At 35.7% G+C, this 19,214-nt stretch overlaps 1 long non-coding RNA gene across 1 annotated transcript; it reads right to left on the bottom strand.

The window, feature by feature from the left end:
* Window positions 1-17,580: 17,580 nt before the first annotated feature.
* Window positions 17,581-18,842, bottom strand: LOC117339640. The gene is made up of 3 exons (XR_004535278.1): window positions 18,672-18,842; window positions 18,488-18,558; window positions 17,581-17,922 (listed from the first exon to the last, which is right to left on the bottom strand). It is a non-coding gene; the product is annotated as an uncharacterized LOC117339640 (long non-coding RNA).
* Between the last annotated feature and the right edge of the window lie 372 nt (window positions 18,843-19,214).

The following is a 19,214-nucleotide window of genomic DNA, read 5'->3' as shown; positions in this document are numbered from 1 at the left end:
AAAGTCTTATTTAACCCTGTAAGTACCTGTAGTTTACCCTCATGTCCCTAAAGTCTTATTTAACCCTGTAAGTACCTGTAGTTTACCCTAATGTCTCTAAAGTCTTATTTAACCCTGTAAGTACCTGTAGTTTATCCTCATGTCTCTAAAGTCTTATTTAACCCTGTAAGTACCTGTAGTTTATCCTCATGTCACTAAAGTCTTATTTAACCCTGTAAGTACCTGTAGTTTACCCTCATGTCTCTGAAGTCTTATTTAACCCTGTAAGTACCTGTAGTTTATCCTCATGTCCCTAAAGTCTTATTTAACCCTGTAAGTACCTGTAGTTTATCCTCATGTCTCTAAAGTCTTATTTAACCCTGTAAGTACCTGTAGTTTATCCTCATGTCCCGTAAGTCTTATTTAACCCTGTAAGTACCTGTAGTTTATCCTCATGTCCCGTAAGTCTTATTTAACCCTGTAAGTACCTGTAGTTTACCCTCATGTCTCTAAAGTCTTATTTAACCCTGTAAGTACCTGTAGTTTACCCTCATGTCCCTAAAGTCTTATTTAACCCTGTAAGTACCTGTAGTTTACCCTCATGACCCTAAAGTCTTATTTAACCCTGTAAGTACCTGTAGTTTATCCTCATGTCCCTAAAGTCTTATTTAACCCTGTAAGTACCTGTAGTTTATCCTCATGTCCCTAAAGTCTTATTTAACCCTGTAAGTACCTGTAGTTTACCCTCATGTCTCTAAAGTCTTATTTAACCCTGTAAGTACCTGTAGTTTACCCTCATGTCCCTAAAGTCTTATGTAACCCTGTAAGTACCTGTAGTTTATCCTTATGTCTCTAAAGTCTTATTTAACCCTGTAAGTACCTGTAGTTTATCCTCATGTCCCTAAAGTCTTATTTAACCCTGTAAGTACCTGTAGTTTACCCTCATGTCCTTAAAGTCTTATTTAACCCTGTAAGTACCTGAAGTTTATCCTCATGTCCCTAAAGTCTTATTTAACCCTGTAAGTACCTGTAGTTTATCCTCATGTCTCTAAAGTCTTATTTAACCCTGTAAGTACCTGTAGTTTATCCTCATGTCCCGTAAGTCTTATGTAACCCTGTAAGTACCTGTAGTTTACCCTCATGTCTCTAAAGTCTTATTTAACCCTGTAAGTACCTGTAGTTTACCCTCATGTCCTTAAAGTCTTATTTAACCCTGTAAGTACCTGTAGTTTACCCTAATGTCTCTAAAGTCTTATTTAACCCTGTAAGTACCTGTAGTTTACCCTCATGTCTCTAAAGTCTTATTTAACCCTGTAAGTACCTGTAGTTTATCCTCATGTCCCTAAAGTCTTATTTAACCCTGTAAGTACCTGTAGTTTATCCTTATGTCTCTAAAGTCTTATTTAACCCTGTAAGTACCTGTAGTTTATCGTCTCTAAAGTCTTATTTAACCCTGTAAGTACCTGTAGTTTACCCTAATGTCTCTAAAGTCTTATTTAACCCTGTAAGTACCTGTAGTTTACCCTCATGTCCCTAAAGTCTTATTTAACCCTGTAAGTACCTGTAGTTTATCCTCATGTCTCTAAAGTCTTATTTAACCCTGTAAGTACCTGTAGTTTACCCTCATGTCCCTAAAGTCTTATGTAACCCTGTAAGTACCTGTAGTTTACCCTCATGTCTCTAAAGTCTTATTTAGCCCTGTAAGTACCTGTAGTTTATCCTCATGTCCCTAAAGTCTTATTTAACCCTGTAAGTACCTGTAGTTTACCCTCATGTCCTTAAAGTCTTATTTAACCCTGTAAGTACCTGAAGTTTATCCTCATGTCCCTAAAGTCTTATTTAACCCTGTAAGTACCTGTAGTTTATCCTCATGTCCCTAAAGTCTTATTTAACCCTGTAAGTACCTGTAGTTTACCCTCATGTCCTTAAAGTCTTATTTAACCCTGTAAGTACCTGTAGTTTATCCTCATGTCTCTAAAGTCTTATTTAACCCTGTAAGTACCTGTAGTTTACCCTCATGTCCCTAAAGTCTTATTTAACCCTGTAAGTACCTGTAGTTTACCCTCATGTCCCTAAAGTCTTATTTAACCCTGTAAGTACCTGTAGTTTACCCTCATGTCCTTAAAGTCTTATTTAACCCTGTAAGTACCTGTAGTTTACCCTAATGTCTCTAAAGTCTTATTTAACCCTGTAAGTACCTGTAGTTTACCCTCATGTCTCTAAAGTCTTATTTAACCCTGTAAGTACCTGTAGTTTATCCTCATGTCTCTAAAGTCTTATTTAACCCTGTAAGTACCTGTAGTTTACCCTCATGTCTCTAAAGTCTTATTTAACCTGTGAGTACCTGTAGTTTACCCTCATGTCCCTAAAGTCTTATTTAACCCTGTAAGTACCTGTAGTTTACCCTCATGTCCCTAAAGTCTTATGTAACCCTGTAAGTACCTGTAGTTTACCCTCATGTCTCTAAAGTCTTATTTAACCCTGTAAGTACCTGTAGTTTATCCTCATGTCCCTAAAGTCTTATTTAACCCTGTAAGTACCTGTAGTTTACCCTCATGTCCTTAAAGTCTTATTTAACCCTGTAAGTACCTGAAGTTTATCCTCATGTCCCTAAAGTCTTATTTAACCCTGTAAGTACCTGTAGTTTATCCTCATGTCCCTAAAGTCTTATTTAACCCTGTAAGTACCTGTAGTTTACCCTCATGTCCTTAAAGTCTTATTTAACCCTGTAAGTACCTGTAGTTTACCCTCATGTCTCTAAAGTCTTATTTAACCCTGTAAGTACCTGTAGTTTACCCTCATGTCCCTAAAGTCTTATTTAACCCTGTAAGTACCTGTAGTTTACCCTCATGTCCCTAAAGTCTTATTTAACCCTGTAAGTACCTGTAGTTTACCCTCATGTCCTTAAAGTCTTATTTAACCCTGTAAGTACCTGTAGTTTATCCTGATGTCTCCAAAGTCTTATTTAACCCTGTAAGTACCTGTAGTTTATCCTCATGTCCCTAAAGTCTTATTTAACCCTGTAAGTACCTGTAGTTTACCCTCATGTCCCTAAAGTCTTATGTAACCCTGTAAGTACCTGTAGTTTATCCTCATGTCTCTAAAGTCTTATTTAACCCTGTAAGTACCTGTAATTTATCCTCATGTCTCTAAAGTCTTATTTAACCCTGTAAGTACCTGTAGTTTATCCTCATGTCCCTAAAGTCTTATTTAACCCTGTAAGTACCTGTAGTTTATCCTGATGTCTCCAAAGTCTTATTTAACCCTGTAAGTACCTGTAGTTTATCCTCATGTCCCTAAAGTTTTATTTAACCCTGTAAGTACCTGTAGTTTATCCTGATGTCTCCAAAGTCTTATTTAACCCTTGTGTACTTGCAGTTTACCGTATGTCTTTAAAGACCTTCCTAACTCTTTAGGTAATTTTAATTTCATATCTCTGTACTTCATGTCTCTAAAGTCTTTTAATATGCAAGTCTTTCTTTTTGAAAATTCTGCCTTAGATTATAATATCTCAATACTGGCTACATGTGAACACATCTGTCTGTTGATGGCCTATGTTTATAATTATGTACATATGTACCTAGCATGTGTTTATATCACTTGTTAATATGCATGCAATGTTTCTAGTCTCTAACTTTTATCTTGTATACATTACCATACAAGTAGATACGTGGCTGATTAATATCTGGGATGATTAGAATAAACGACACCTTTTTATTGATGTTAATTTAAGAACCTGTTTAATGAAAATGTTTATGCATGCATCACAAGTTGTTTTCGAACGATTTATCATGGCTACCCCCACTAAAATGTCGAGTTTACGTGGTATTCACCTCAAAACTTGAAACGATACAGACAAAAAACCCTAGGATAGTGTCAGTATAGCCCACATACGTTAATGAAGTACGAGAGTTCTATTATCTCAAGGTGTTTCCAAAATTCACAAGACTTCAATACCAGTCTGCTGCCTCAATGTGAGGGGAAAACTGATACTCGGCATTTACACCAGAGACATATATATGATATATATGTCTCTGTTTACACGTTTGAATAAAATGTTTGAAATTTCATATAAATGTATTTAAATGTATTTAACAATTTGTACGCGGATTGAGTCTGAACCTCGCGATGATATATATGAAGGGAGGCAACCCAATGTTCCTAGTCATAAAATGGGTTGGCCTCTACTGTATGCGAGGGTCTGTGGCATGTTCATGTTTGTCACCTCGTCATAACACGAAAATGGTATCGATTTTATAGTGTTAACTCACTAAAGCATAATGCTGAAGACACCCAGCAGGACACCCCACCCGGACATACGACAGTCTCGGTCTGTCTCAGCAAGGGTAGCGAACCCAAAGCCTTCCTCACAAAAGCGACTAATGGCCAAAAATGAGGTAGTGTCAAGGAGACATTTAATAGGAAGAAGAAAAATGTTTCGGAAATAGTGAAGGTTTAAGACATCAATTTTATTCGCCTCTTACGATCATTACCGCAAGGGAATCGTGATCAGAGTATAGAAAAATAAAAGATAGGCTACTCAATCTTCCTTGACATTGGCGAAACCCAGAGAATCTGAGTACATTTTCGTATATAAAGGGAGGCAACCCAAGGAACTAGAAATCAAACAAGTATATAAATCATTCTCTTTGAGTGTGTTAGTATACCGCTAAACAATTACCAGGTGTGAAAGTATGGTCCACAAGCTCATCGCACCTGTCACTGCACCACAGGTGTCTGTGATTTCTGGCGTTCTAATCGGCACGCGCCAATAATTGCTTGTGAGTTCACGCGTTTGGTTTCCAATTCAATTCAATTCAAATAGTTTATTAAAGTCTCACCCTCAATAAAATATTTACATATAAACAAGAATATCAACATACATGTACAATATTTAAAAAAAAAAAAAGAAAAAAAATACATAGAGGCCACTCTATATAGAGTTATGAGAGACTATAAAAACATGATTAAGATACAGAATACAGTAAACGATTAAATCCTATAAAACACATTTTTCCTTTTATCTAAAATTTGTTTGCAGGCTTTGGCACTGTAAAAACACATATCACTGTTGTGGAGTATGAAGTTAAATTTATCCGTATCACAAAAATTATTAAAATTACTATCTAGTTGACTGGCTCTTAAAAACAGTGCATCTCTTATTTCATTATACAATGGACAGTGAATTAAAACATGAAACTCGTCTTCCACATCAATGGCACAATTAAAACAAGTTCTCAAATTAAAATCTAAATTTTCATACCGACCAGTCTCAACACGAATAGGAGCAACTCCACATCTGAATTTTGAAAGGGAACCACGTGTATCGGGTGCCATTACATTATAAACATATTTCTCAGTTATAAATTCACGTTTAAAAGTATGATATGTTCTTAATTTATTTCTACCGTTTCCTCTGACAGATGAGGTTCTTCTAATATTTTCTTTCCATTTGCTAACATATTTGTCAAAGATTCTTTGTAAAAATAGCGATCTAGTAGTTTTAAAATCGTGATTGGTATTTGAAACATTTAATTGATTATCAGGAAATCCTAATGTACGAAAATGTTCTTTTATCCGGAAATTCCAATTTCGACAGTTACGTCCACTTTTATTACTGGACCAAACAAAAACCTTTCTACTAAGTCTGTTGGTATTACTTCTGCATAAACGATTCCAATGTGTGTACACTGAGTCCAAAAGCTTTACATCCGTCGGGACCCAACCAATATCACCTTGCACAGCTGCATTAGGTGCGTATTTTCCAAGTCCCATAAAGACACGCGCAGCGCGGTTCTGCATCGAGTTAATGCACGAATATGACTTAAAGCCCCAAATAGTTGCACCATAGTTGATAACCGACCACACCAGTGACTCTTAGAGTTTAGAATAAGTTTTAAACTGAAAACCTCCAAATGATTTATATTTAGCTATTACTAGCCCGAGCGCACGACTTGCTGATTTAGCAACTGCCTTCGCCATGATATCGTAATCCAAATGTTCCGTAATAACGAGACCGAGGTATGAGTATTTGTCGGTAACATCGAGTACAATATCTCCACATGTAAAACAACGGGTTGTCCTTTGGACTGACGGTAGTCTGAAATGCATGATTTTAGATTTAGCATTATTCACAGACATTCTATTATTTCCACACCAAAAGTTCAAAGTTTCAAGTAAGGTTTGAAGATCGTCCTCCGTTTCGGTAATTAGTACAACGTCATCAGCATATACCAATACACACAATTTATCACCGTCTATATCAATTCCAATATCTTGTGAATTTAGTAAATGTATGAGGTCGTTGATGTAAAAACTGAATAAAATGCTGGGAAATAAGCAACCTTGTTTCAATCCACAATTAACAGCGAAGAAATCTGTATTCAAATTGTTGACGCGAACACAACAAGATACGTTTTCGTACAATGACGTAATAGCTGTAAGCATTCGGTTTCCAATACCTAGGTCATGAAGCTTTTTGAAAAGTAACATCCTATCGATAGAGTCAAAAGCCTTACGAAAATCGATGAAAGCTGCAAAAGTTGATTTTTTCTGAGCCTTACGCGTATCCACAATAGACGTCAATGTCGATAAATGGTCAATAGTACTACGGCCTTTCCGGAAACCGTTTTGCTCGTCACATATGATAGAGTTCGCACTTTCCCATAAAACGAGGCGCTGATTCAAAACACTACAATAAAGTTTATATACAGCAGAAGATGGGGCTATTCCACGATATCCAGATGGGTCCCGCGGATCCGTTGTTGACGATTTTGGAATAGGATTTATAATTCCTTTTTTCCACAAGCTAGGAATAATCCCGAATTCAAAACATTTGTTAAAAATAACAAGCAGACAGTTTATAGCAGATCTGTTACGGAGTACCTCCAATGGAATTTCATCTATCCCGACAGCTTTTTTACATTTAGCTAGTAATAAAACCTTTTCTATCTCGTCCCTAGATATAGTATTTTGTAGACAATCTTGGAGTAAAGTGCCCTTAACTTTCTCCGCTGACTGATGTATCTATACTTTGAGCGTTAATTGGATTTAAAAGAGTTTGAAAGCTTGTTTTCCAGGTATGAAGAACATCGTTGATATTGGAGCTAACAGATCCATCCTCTTTTACCACTTCCATTGGAATAGATTTTTGCCGTTCATTACCAACACCTATCTTACCGATTTCCTTCCCAAATTGTTTTTGATCACCAGATTGAAAACTTTCAATGTCGGCTTGACGTTTAAACCAATACTGTCGTTTCCCTCTCTGTGTGAGTTTGTCAAATTCTCTACGTGTTTGTACAAAGACCGACTTTAAACGGTTCTTATCACGTTTAGTAGATTTCAACCATGCTTTTTCTGCATAACAAGTACGATCCCATACTAACGTTAAATTTTCATTCCACCATGGCTTACGTAGTTTCCGGCGTTTGTCAGATTTACCGTTACTTGTAGGTATGTCCCTGTATCGAAGATGCTTATCCATTTCCTGCTTTATATTTACTACAGATTCACTGTATAAGGTGTCCATATTATCTTGATTCACCACTTGTGCCTCCAGATTAGCTATACAATTAAATAATTGATCGTTAATATCATCCATAAATGTGCTGGGGATGCTGTCCCTGTCGTATTGCCGGAAATAAGCGGAGCTACCATAGTCGGTGCCTACAGCATTCCGTTCAGGAATCTGCAAGTGAAGTGTCCATGTTAATAGTGAATGGTCAGGCTTACTAACTGTGGCGAAATGACTACCATGTTTCTGTATAATTTCCGAGACTGTAATTACATTAAAAGAATTAAAAACGTGAAGTTGTTCATACGGAATGACACAATAGTCCACGACGAACCATTAGTTGATACACTGGTAAAATTATTTTTGACAGATTTCCTTCCGTTGAGAATACAACAGTTAACATTTGTCAGAAACTCGCACAATAAAATGCCGTGTTTATTTATTTTAAAGTCAATTACCTCCCTTGGTTCCAATTCATCGACGCCAGGTATGTAATCGTCAATATCTCCGCATCGTCAATTAAAATCTCCACATATATAGAACAGAGTATTTGAACTCCGGGTGCTAAGCTCATAGAGCTGTGACGATAAGTTCTCTTAGAAATTACCAGCATCCACAGCTCTCGTGGAATTTTCTGGTGGGAGGTAACAAACACACGCATACAAGTCTTGACAATTTTTCTTTGAATTTAAATGTAACCACAAAATTCCTCCATGTTCACTGTTGATGACGTTGATATCGAAATACTCTAAAAGATCATTTTTGATTAAAAAAACGATTCCACCGGATCCGTTTTTGGCTTTTGGGTGAATAAGTTTACGATTTTGGCCAAACCACTGGTAATTTTCCACGTACATCAAAAATGTTCCAACAATTGAGCTTGAATTTTGTTAAGAATTGCGTTTATACTGTAGGTAATACATATTTTGCTAAAATCAAACAGATATTTTTTTGAATTCAGCGAGTTTCGTTTCCCCAACAAGCAAACCAAATTCGTATCGCAAAGGTTTGCCTATAGAATAATTAACTTAAGTTGGCTCATTAATATACCCATGATGTTGAAAATTTACTCTATGAATCTTGTCTGGGTAACTAATCTTTCACGGACAAGTTTTATCAATTTCGGACAATTATCCGAAAATCACAAATAGCGGTATCTTCAAGTGGATTTGCAACGTATCCATTGCTGTTTTTGGCTAGTAAGAATTCAAATTCTTCAGCATTTATTTCACATCATGTATGAATTGCATTTTAAACTTCTATTGCTAGAAGTATTATAACCGAAATGTTATATACGACCCGTTATAATAGAAAATTAGTAAGATGATTGTACATGTATACGGCCCGTTATAATAGAAAATTAGTAAGATGATTGTATACGGCCCGTTATAATAGAAAATTAGTAAGATGATTGTATACGGCCCGTTATAATAGAAAATTAGTAAGATGTTACATGTTATATACGACCCGTTTTAATTGAAAAGTATATGTCCCTGGTTTCGGTAGCACTTGTTATTAACTTATTCACAAATATAACTCAAAAAGTTTATTCCACACTTACATGTACATAATTTTTGTCTAATTCGTATTAATTGCAGGCACGTGTTCACATTTGTTTTTATATATTTCCTATATGGCGGCTCTAATCCCGTTAAACCTGTGACGTCACAGGTCAGAGGCCACCGAAACGAGGTTTTCGAGAAAAATCGCAATTACTCTAAAACTAAAGTCGCTATGAAAGTCGCACTTTCAGCATTTCTAGTTTCATCCTAAATCACATTTTATAAGCTTAATATAGCAAATCGTTCCGGGTACACTTTAAGTATTCTCTTACATTTTTAATTAAAACAATTATTAGTCAAAAATATTAGAGAAGTTAACAATATAAGTTGATTTAGGTAATGTAACTTCTAATTTCTTAAACCCTATTTTAGAATGGCATGCGACATTAGGATGTCATTACTAGCTGTGTTAGTTTTCAGAAACTAGAAACATTATATTACAACTTCTAATTATTTAACCTAAAAACTAATTAAGGAATCTGCGTATCAGATATGTACTGTGATGGTGTTTGCTGTGATCAATGAACAAGTTAGTTGTTACCTACCTACCATTTTAAAGATACATGTACCAAACTATCTACCTACCTAACTAACTACCTACATGTATCTACCTAGAAAATTACCTACATATAATGTACCTACATGTACCTAAATTGTACCTACAAAAAAATGTACCTACAGACACGTGTACGTTCACAGTTCCGATTTAAGCGTTGCGTTTCCGTATAACTTCCGTATCACTTCCGTACCATTTCCGTAGCATTACCGTACCATTTCCGTAGCATTACGTAGCTTCCGTAGCATTACCGTACCATTCCGTAGCATTACCGTACCATTTCCGTAGCATTACCGTCGCACTTCCGTAGCACTTCCGTAGCATTACCGTACCATTTCCGTAGCGTTTGCGTTTAAGACGGAACTGCGAACATACACGGGTCTGACCTAACTAACAAACTAACTACCTACTGTATGTATCTACCTAACTAATTCTGCAATTGTACAATAATATCAAAACAAAAACATCATCGTCGTCGTCGTCGTCGTCGTCGTCGTCAACAACAACAACTTGTCAGTTACATCATCCGTTATAATTTCACCTAACGTGTTGTTAATACCAATAATATATGATGAACATTTACATAAATTATACCGATAACTTATGATATGGTAACTGTAACATCAGTCACAGTCATCATAACACTCCATAGCTTAGTAGATTATCTTCTCTGAAGTTACTTCAGCTAATTTGACCACCTTAATTTGTAAATCAACAAAAGCTTCAACAATGGGCCATAGTTCAAGTATAAATGTGAAGCCGACAGTTAGACAGGTAGCTCACATTTTACTCGCATTTGTTTTAATACGTCAATTCGATTACATTTATTTAACTATATATAGAACACTTCAATGATAAAATACCGAATACCGATCGAAAATTCCAGTCGAAATATGCGTAGCCTGGTTTTCTGTGCAAATGCTTCTGTCATATTATGCTGATTAAACAAGCATTACAAATAAACAGTGTTCTTTTTAAAAGATTTTCATAATTTAAAGTGTAAGCTTGGGAAAATATCGACGGTAGGATATAAATACTAGAGTACAGTACGCGTCAGGTGGTATGGTCCCCAATCACCGCCACAGTGGCGAGGTCTAATCCCTTCCACTCACTCAGTCGGTTGCATGTCGGTTGAAACACCGGCTGACACCGGCTCAAAACCCGAGTGTTCACCTGTTTACTGACACCGCGCGACACGGTGTGGAAGAGTGTTGGGGATTAGTAGAACAAAGGTCCTGATTCGTGATTGACAGGTACACTGCCTGATACCGTGATGTGTTTGTTGGAACATACGTTGTCGTATGGCACAGGTACTCTGTAGCTGGACTTACATTTTGTTGTACTTACAGTATCCAGAAACGTGACATATCTGATATACACGTCTCTGCAGTATCCCAGCCCGGTGTTGAGAAAACGGGGATATTTTTTTATGTAATGAAATCACGATCTATACCAGCAATACTACATATGTATTGTGTTGTAAATGTACGGTACATATACACTCCAAATTATGTTTTTAGTTTTTAAATCCTAGCTTGATGAGTACCACAAATGTTTACCGGGAAATCGAGAAAACAAAACACTGTAACATTTAACGATATTTTGCCGCCTTGGTGTTTGTGTTATTTATAGCAATATTGTGATTGGCGCCCGAGCGAGTAAATCCCGCTCGGCTTTCGATTGACTTTGAAGTAAGTCTTTAATGATTAATATAACAATAACCACTTCTGTCTGTTTATGTCCCCATTGAACACTATACACCTGGCCTATCGTAACACTACCATCACAAAGAATCCTGGATCTCGTAACAACTAAACTAGTATCATGAAATCTGATACGTATATATCCTGATATACACAAGTCTCTGATGAAAAGTAACTAAACAGTTTGAACATCCTTTCGTAATATTCCGAGGTGGCATATTGGACAGAAAATACGTTATCGGTACTAGTGTATCGAGTGTGCTGACTTCACGTACATGTACACTTATAATATGAATAAGAGCTACGATATACTTCTTACAATTTGACAGTTTGAGTATGAGTAGAGTTTTAAAGTATATTTTTTCCGAATGTTAAATAAACAAAGAGTTGTCATGGTATCATTATGAAAACTTGACGAAGCCATATGATCATGACCGCCTTTTTACTACCGGACGCTAATTATATAATTAATATATTAACCCATGAATCCAGACACGACCGCGGCTCTATCACACGCCTCGGTTACGTCAATGTACAGGCAGATACAATGTACGTATATTGTATATTTACATAGATTTGCACAGATTACGAGATATTGATTCATATTAATTTCTGGTAAACTAAAAAAAAATATTTCGACGTATTACCAGAAACGCATATTAGGGATAAGTAACATCGCTATTTACCCGTACAACTGGTGCATGGCTCCTTTTATTCGTGACCAGTCAAGCATATCCCTTATCGAGAGCGCTCTGTCCCCTATCACACACGCGAGCACAGGTAAATCGGTCTTTGCTCATGAGGGTATCACTTCGGGGCAAATAGAGAGCTACTTATCTCTGTTATATATGTTTCTGGTATTACAAATTTTAGCACCTTTTCATTAAAATTTTTGATTTGTTCACAAGTTAAAGGGACATCACGGTAAACCAATTTTTATTTTGTATTTTTTCATATTATTGGGTATATCTTTAAAAAAATATCCTTATGAACAATAACCATTCGAATTTGATGATATATGTATTTAAAAAACATCAATTATTAATTATAAAAAGGTTATCACAATTCGTTGATCAATAGTCTGAATATGCAAATTTTGTGACATATACGATAACACGCATGCGCACAACACACTAAAACACCTGAAAACAAAAATGGCTTCCAATGTGAATCGACTGAAAAACGATAACAGCTTCCGCAATGAAGAGAATAATTGGAAAATGGGTCAAACACAATCCTAGAATTAAACTGGGGAAGCAGTACAATAGATTGTAACAGTTCAAACATGAAAACAGCAGTACGTAATACGGACGCTGCTCGTATTCTGCTTGATAGCTGGATAGTAGGTCACGACAATCTCGGTAATATTTACACAAACTCGGTAATATTTATACAGTCTGTACCAGTACATCGCTACTGTCACTATACTATATGAACGGTGTTTACACTTATTTACACATAAATATATGTGCCGGAATATATACAGAACGTGTTATTTAACATTAAACCACTGTATAATATCGTTGTCCAACTAATCCAGATGGAATATAAATATCGCCTTGTAAACTATCGTGTGTTTGTGTTGCCTCGATTTCAAAACAGTTACGTGATGATTTAAAAATAATTTCCGCGCTAAATTTAGAGGGGGATACCCAACTAAATAAAGTGGTCAAGCTGGACATGAGGATCGACTGTGAACATTGGGACAGCACAGAAATATAACTGGAAAGGAACAAAACACGTACATTCATTGAAAATTACAACGTTTTTACCGTGATGTCCCTTTAAGGGAAATGTGTACAATTAAAAAAAAATTAAGAACACAAACGATACATTTTTGTTAGCGCGCGCGGCTGGCATAAAAGATTTCATTTTTGGTAAAATAGCACAAAACCCACACCAAAATAACAGAGCAGAAAATATTATAATACTAAATATGAAGCACTATATTTATTGTCAAAAGTGTTTAGGTAAAGCTCTGTACTTACCCACTCTAATTAGTAACCTTAAAACTTCATATAACATCGAGAGATACTTAGCAAAAAAATGTGACAAGGAAGCTACTTTTATTGAGGATTTCAGTGCTTACCATTCAGCTTTTAGAAAATAAATATAACCATTACATTAAGGTAGTGTCTTTCATTATGAAATAGATTTCAATTTACCAACGTAATTAATTTTTATATTTTTTCAATTTGCTTGTGTTTTTGTTGGACTCGTTTCTTTTCCATTGAATGTTTTTATTAGCAAGTCAGTTATTTTTTTGTCACCCTTTCAGAAATTGCCTTTGCTTTCGTCGGAAATCTCGTTCCCTCTTCTCTTCTTCCTTTTATGTTTCCTTTCTCTCTTATCTTTGTATTTCCTTTTCAAAATCAGCTTCTACTTTTTATCCAAACTATCCCCCAATCCCATTTTTCAATTAGCTCCAGGCAATATATTCATTGGTTGATTGTTTTCAATTCTACATACACTATACTGCCCAATAATTAAGAATGTAATAGTAGATTATAATAGATTTAAAATACACCAAAAATGTAGGAGTATTCATAAAAATTGATTACATGTACATAATTAAGAGAGTATTGATGTATATGTTTGTCTGGAACTAATAAAAAAAAAAAAAAAAAAAATGATGATGTTTAAGTGCAAAACCCTTGCTGGAAGTTAATAATATTGGTTTGCGAGTTATCACTGTATTTGATAATATTGGTTTTTCAACGAATTTGGAAAGTTTATTTAAACTCATACCAAGCAACCCTCAGTATATTCACAGAAAACAATAATTATAGTAAAGGTAAAGATTTCTCAATACATAACCCTGATCTTCCTGTCTGAAATACAGGGAAAACAATAACATACAACTTGCTCACAGTGAAATACTTACCGTTTCATGCATGATAGGGGGTACAGGGATTCGGCAATGTGATGATGGTGATGAAGTGCAACATGACTAAATGATGATGACATATATTGTGGGAGCGAACAGCAGGAGTCTGGTACCTAGTAAAACAGAATAACACAGATAACCTACAGTTTTACAAATTACAGGATATTAAAGATTCACATTATTTGTACAGTATAGCTGCAATATTTAACAAATTGACAAAATAACATTCATATCAACGATCAATTACAAATACATTACAATTTCATGAAATATATAAATTTTAACAATATTGACACAATAACGCGAAAGAAAAATTAACCACGATAACACTGTAGTCTATAAAAGTATCCGAAGTGTCAATGTCTATCCGATGGTATATTGCACTGCCAATCTGTCAGTATATCTGAAGTCACATTACCACACAAAGAGTCTCATCCTCCGCAAACTTCATCCTATCAGAGACTGGTAAATATATATGGTACAAAACAATCTCCAGAATGTCCTGTCTTTGGATCAGTTATCAACATAGTATAAATTTATCAGCCGTGTAATCCTACATTTTGCCGGAAGTGACGTCTACGACGCAGCGAGTACAATTTTCGCTCACTGGCTGTAACATGGTACGCCGTATAAACATTCAACCCAGCTCTGTCCGGACCATGGCTTCTAGTTACTCACACCAAACCTACATGGGCGCCATTTGTAGCCGTTTCAGAAGAACACACAAACTCTTGAACGCCAGGGTTTCTAGTCCAGGTGTTTATTAATATGAGATAGAAGCCTACAATTAAATAACTTTATAAGATACTAATAATACCAATGGACAGGAAAATTGTAGGAAATTAATAGATAATAAGAGATAGAATATAGTTTTACATGAATATTATAATATAAATGAAGATATTATTACACTATTATAATATTACTACATAACAACAGTATACTGGTTAGTCTGTCCTACCAGGTTCCAGGGGATGACAGGCCAACCGTCCAGGGGCATATGTGGCTGTGAATGCGCCTTCGAGTATTCTCGAGATGCATGCACAGTCACAGGTGATTGAAACTCAATCAAGCGACACTAACATGCACACATGGACAGGCTAGGCCCGAATTATGTATTGAGTAATATATATAATACAACTATACAACTGTATAAATATATACACAGTCTACATTTGCACAAGTCACAACATAGAGCAATTTAAAGACATAAATAGTATCAATGTGACATGCTTTCCACTTACAGTTTCACTTCATAATATGTTCATATGACTAATGAAATAGAAACCTTTAGACTCTCTCCAAATTTGATTTAAATATCAGAAGTTTTCTTATATTTACCATATTTACACATTAAAGCTAGACACTGGGTAACTGGGCAGCTTTGGAGATAGGGCTCCATTCCCAGACCTCTACTGCCCTTTATCTAATTAATTTTATTGTTTTCCTATGTGACTCTAAACCAGCAAATACTATATGGTTTCATGCAGAGATAAAGCTAACAGGTTTTCTCATCAAAACTTACTGGTATTAGATAGTAGAAAATCCAAAAGCCTAGTTATCTTAAACAAAGAGTCAGCTGCCACTTCTCCCATTTGGGACCCCTAGCAGCATGCAATGTTCACCCTAAAGATATATACAGTGGGTGCTGTTAGCAGCAAAGCTAGTCAGCTGCCAGTTCCCCCATTTGGGGCTACCTTATACAGTTGTCAGTGTCCGAAAGTATAGCCTATAGAAAACCTGGTCGGTAAAATATAGAAAACCTGGTCGGTAAAATTTCTAAGTATTGGCCCGATTGGCTATGAAAAGTCCTGCCATACATAACTATTCATGTTAACAACATTCCAATATTTTCTGACAAATGATCATATGAAATCAGAGCTTACAATCAAGGTGTTTTTGCCAAGAACAGCATGCTATTTGCTTCAAACATTTGAGTGAGTATAAACTGGATGATGCAAGTGTTTGCGTGAGGCAGTTATATATGCTACTTTCAACAATATGTTTACAAAATGGATCCATGGAAAAATGACTTTGGCTATGGGATTTCAATTTTCTGAAGACAAATTGTCTAAGGAATTTTCATATATACTTTCATACACTGCAGTGTATACAGACAAGTACAAACCATACAATTAAAATAATTAAAAATCAACCACTAATTATCTCTGTATCTTGTTATAGAATTAGAAAATCAACTCTAAAAGGTGTGACCCTTATGAATTTGCAGCATGATCACAGCATAGATGCAGTATGAATGCAGCATGGAATTGCAGCATGAATGAAGCATGACTGCAGCATGGTGCCTAATTTACCTCACTATATATTCTTACTAGTTAAAGCATGATTGCAGCATGTTTCAATTATGCAAATTATGCTGGGATCATGCTGCATTTATGCTTTAAGGAAGCATGGCCGCAGCATGATCCCAGGATGGTCTGCAGCATGATGCCAGCATGGTCTGCAGCATGATGCCAGCATGGTTTGCAGCATGATGCCAGCATGGTCTGCAGCATGATCCCAGCATGATGCCAGCATGGTTTGCAGCATGATCCCAGCATGGTCTGCAGCATGATCCCAGCATGGTCTGCAGCATGTTTCAATTATGCAAATTATGCTGGGATCATGCTTCAATCATGCTTCATGGTTTACAAAATCAATGAAAATCATGCAATAAAAACTTTAAGAATACTTTTGTATTACATTTTATTTGGTAATTAACATGGTATAAAACTTTTCATACAGGCTGTTTTTTCTAGTTCAAACATTTAAAACTTATCAATGAAATGAGAATGTGACAAAACAAATTTTAATTCTAATTTACCCATGGTACTTATTTTATTTGCCTCTTATATTCTTTTTCTCAAAACTTCCATCACATACACAACACAGCTATCTTTTTCTAGTACAATTTTCAAATACAACTAATATCAATTCATCCTAGCTAGAAGTGGTTTGTTTCAACAAAAATAGTCAGCAAGATATACAAGTTCAATGTCAGTACATACTACAGTATGTATTTATAATTCTGTTTTTTTTTCTAAAATAGTAGGAAAATAGTACAAAATAATATTTTCCAGCAGAGTTATAGTAGGATATGTATACATTTTGTCACCGACGCACAAGACTGCATGATTTCAGACAGTATACGAAGTTTCCTCGAAGTAGCCCAGATGTACTGGAAACTGTTTTCATGTGTGTCCGTGAACTTAAAATAAACAAAAACAAGCAACAGTCGAAGACTTCTATCGAATTTAACATTATTTCTAATAAACTGTGAAAAGATTATCATAATTTTGGAATCATTCTAAATACTGACTAAATGAAATGTTGATTGACAATTTGAACAATGGTGTGTTGTTTGATGTAGCACGTACTGTACTATATCTCTGTCACTGTCCCCGGGGATTTCAATACAACCAAGCTTGAGATGACTATATTATATTTTTTGCTAGTACAACAAATAACTAACAAGGATTTTTAGATTATATACATGATTTTTTTTGGTATATATATTAATGTTTACACTTTTATTATGAAAGGAAATGTTGTATACCTCGACAGATAACATATCTCGAATAATCTTAATTAATGTGAAACATAAACTTCTTAATTTCTCTTCATTCCTTTCTGCTTTGTGTTAAGTCAATGCCATCAATTTGGACCACAATGCATGCGGTGTTCCTCATTCCAGAATGTACTGCATGAAGACTCAGTCTCTGTTGGAAGAAAGAAAGACTTTTAGAATATTCTTTTATTTCAAAATTAGAATAATTGTCAAGTTTTTGAAGATAATGTATGTATTTAACTATGTACTTTTCATGATCACTTTGCTATCATTTTCATTATGTTTGCTTTGGAAGCTTTTTTATCAAGAAAATTTAAGCCAGCCACACAAAGCTACAAAATAAAACTTGCCAGGATGACTTAATTATTAATTAAATCAAGCTACTCCCGAATTCTCCATCAGTTCATATCAATGTGAAACTGCAATATACTATACATAAAACAATGTTACTTACTTATAATTCATCTTAATTCACCTATTTCATTTAATCGTTTCAATTTGATGCAATAATCTGCAAACATCGATCCTCAAAAGAATGTGAAGGTAAAGATCTTTCACGAAAGGTTTCATTATCCAAAACACAAATTTTCCTCACCATTGTTTGTGAATACGTATGTACGTCATAATCATAACAAGGGTTGTGTGAGTGGGGAAAAAATGCAATTTAAGTCGGGCCGAAGATCGTTAATAATAAATAAATAAAATTGAAAACTTACGATTGTAACACATGGATCGGTACTGCGTTTCCTTCGGCCGTGTAATCTGTGATAAATTAATCATCAAAACCCTGAAAAATAAATAATTAGGTATTATTGATATGAAAAGATCTATATCAAATTCATCGTCGTATAATGTGAAACGATGTCAGAACGTGAAGAAGATTATATAATTAAAACTTACCGTGTCTCGTAACGATGTTTGTCGGTAAAAATATGCATCGGTCGTCAAAAACAACGAGAAAGCTGATATTCATTCGTCGGTAACTTGAAGTAAGTCGATCTTCTTCAGTAAGACGGGAAACAAACTTCGTTTTTAGGCTATCGTCGTTGTAGTGAAAACGGACTCAAGCGCGCCGGTGACACGGGTCAGCGTGCGCGAGCGGCTCACGTGCGCACTGAAAAAGAAGAGACTAGAAATTAGACAACGCAATCTACACCACGAGGTAAATTCGTAAACAGAAAAGCTTATCTAGCAAGACATCCCGGTAAAACGGTGCATACGTCGCTAGAACCCCCCTACCCACGGTTAACCCCGGTATAGGAAGTAGGGAACTGACCACCTGTAACAAGGTAAACGGTAAGCTGTCCTCGTGAACCACGCGTTGACACTTCAATGGCGACGAGGTAAAACTCGACTGACGGGGCCACTCTCCATCTCGGAAGTTCTGTCAGCAGGCGTGCAGGATTAGCAACTCTGCCATACGCTAAGTTTAATTGTTGTGAT

This window comes from Pecten maximus, chromosome 12, assembly GCF_902652985.1.
Source record: "Pecten maximus chromosome 12, xPecMax1.1, whole genome shotgun sequence".
NCBI classification, from domain to species: domain Eukaryota; kingdom Metazoa; phylum Mollusca; class Bivalvia; order Pectinida; family Pectinidae; genus Pecten; species Pecten maximus.
This window is presented reverse-complemented; position numbering and strand designations above follow the sequence as displayed.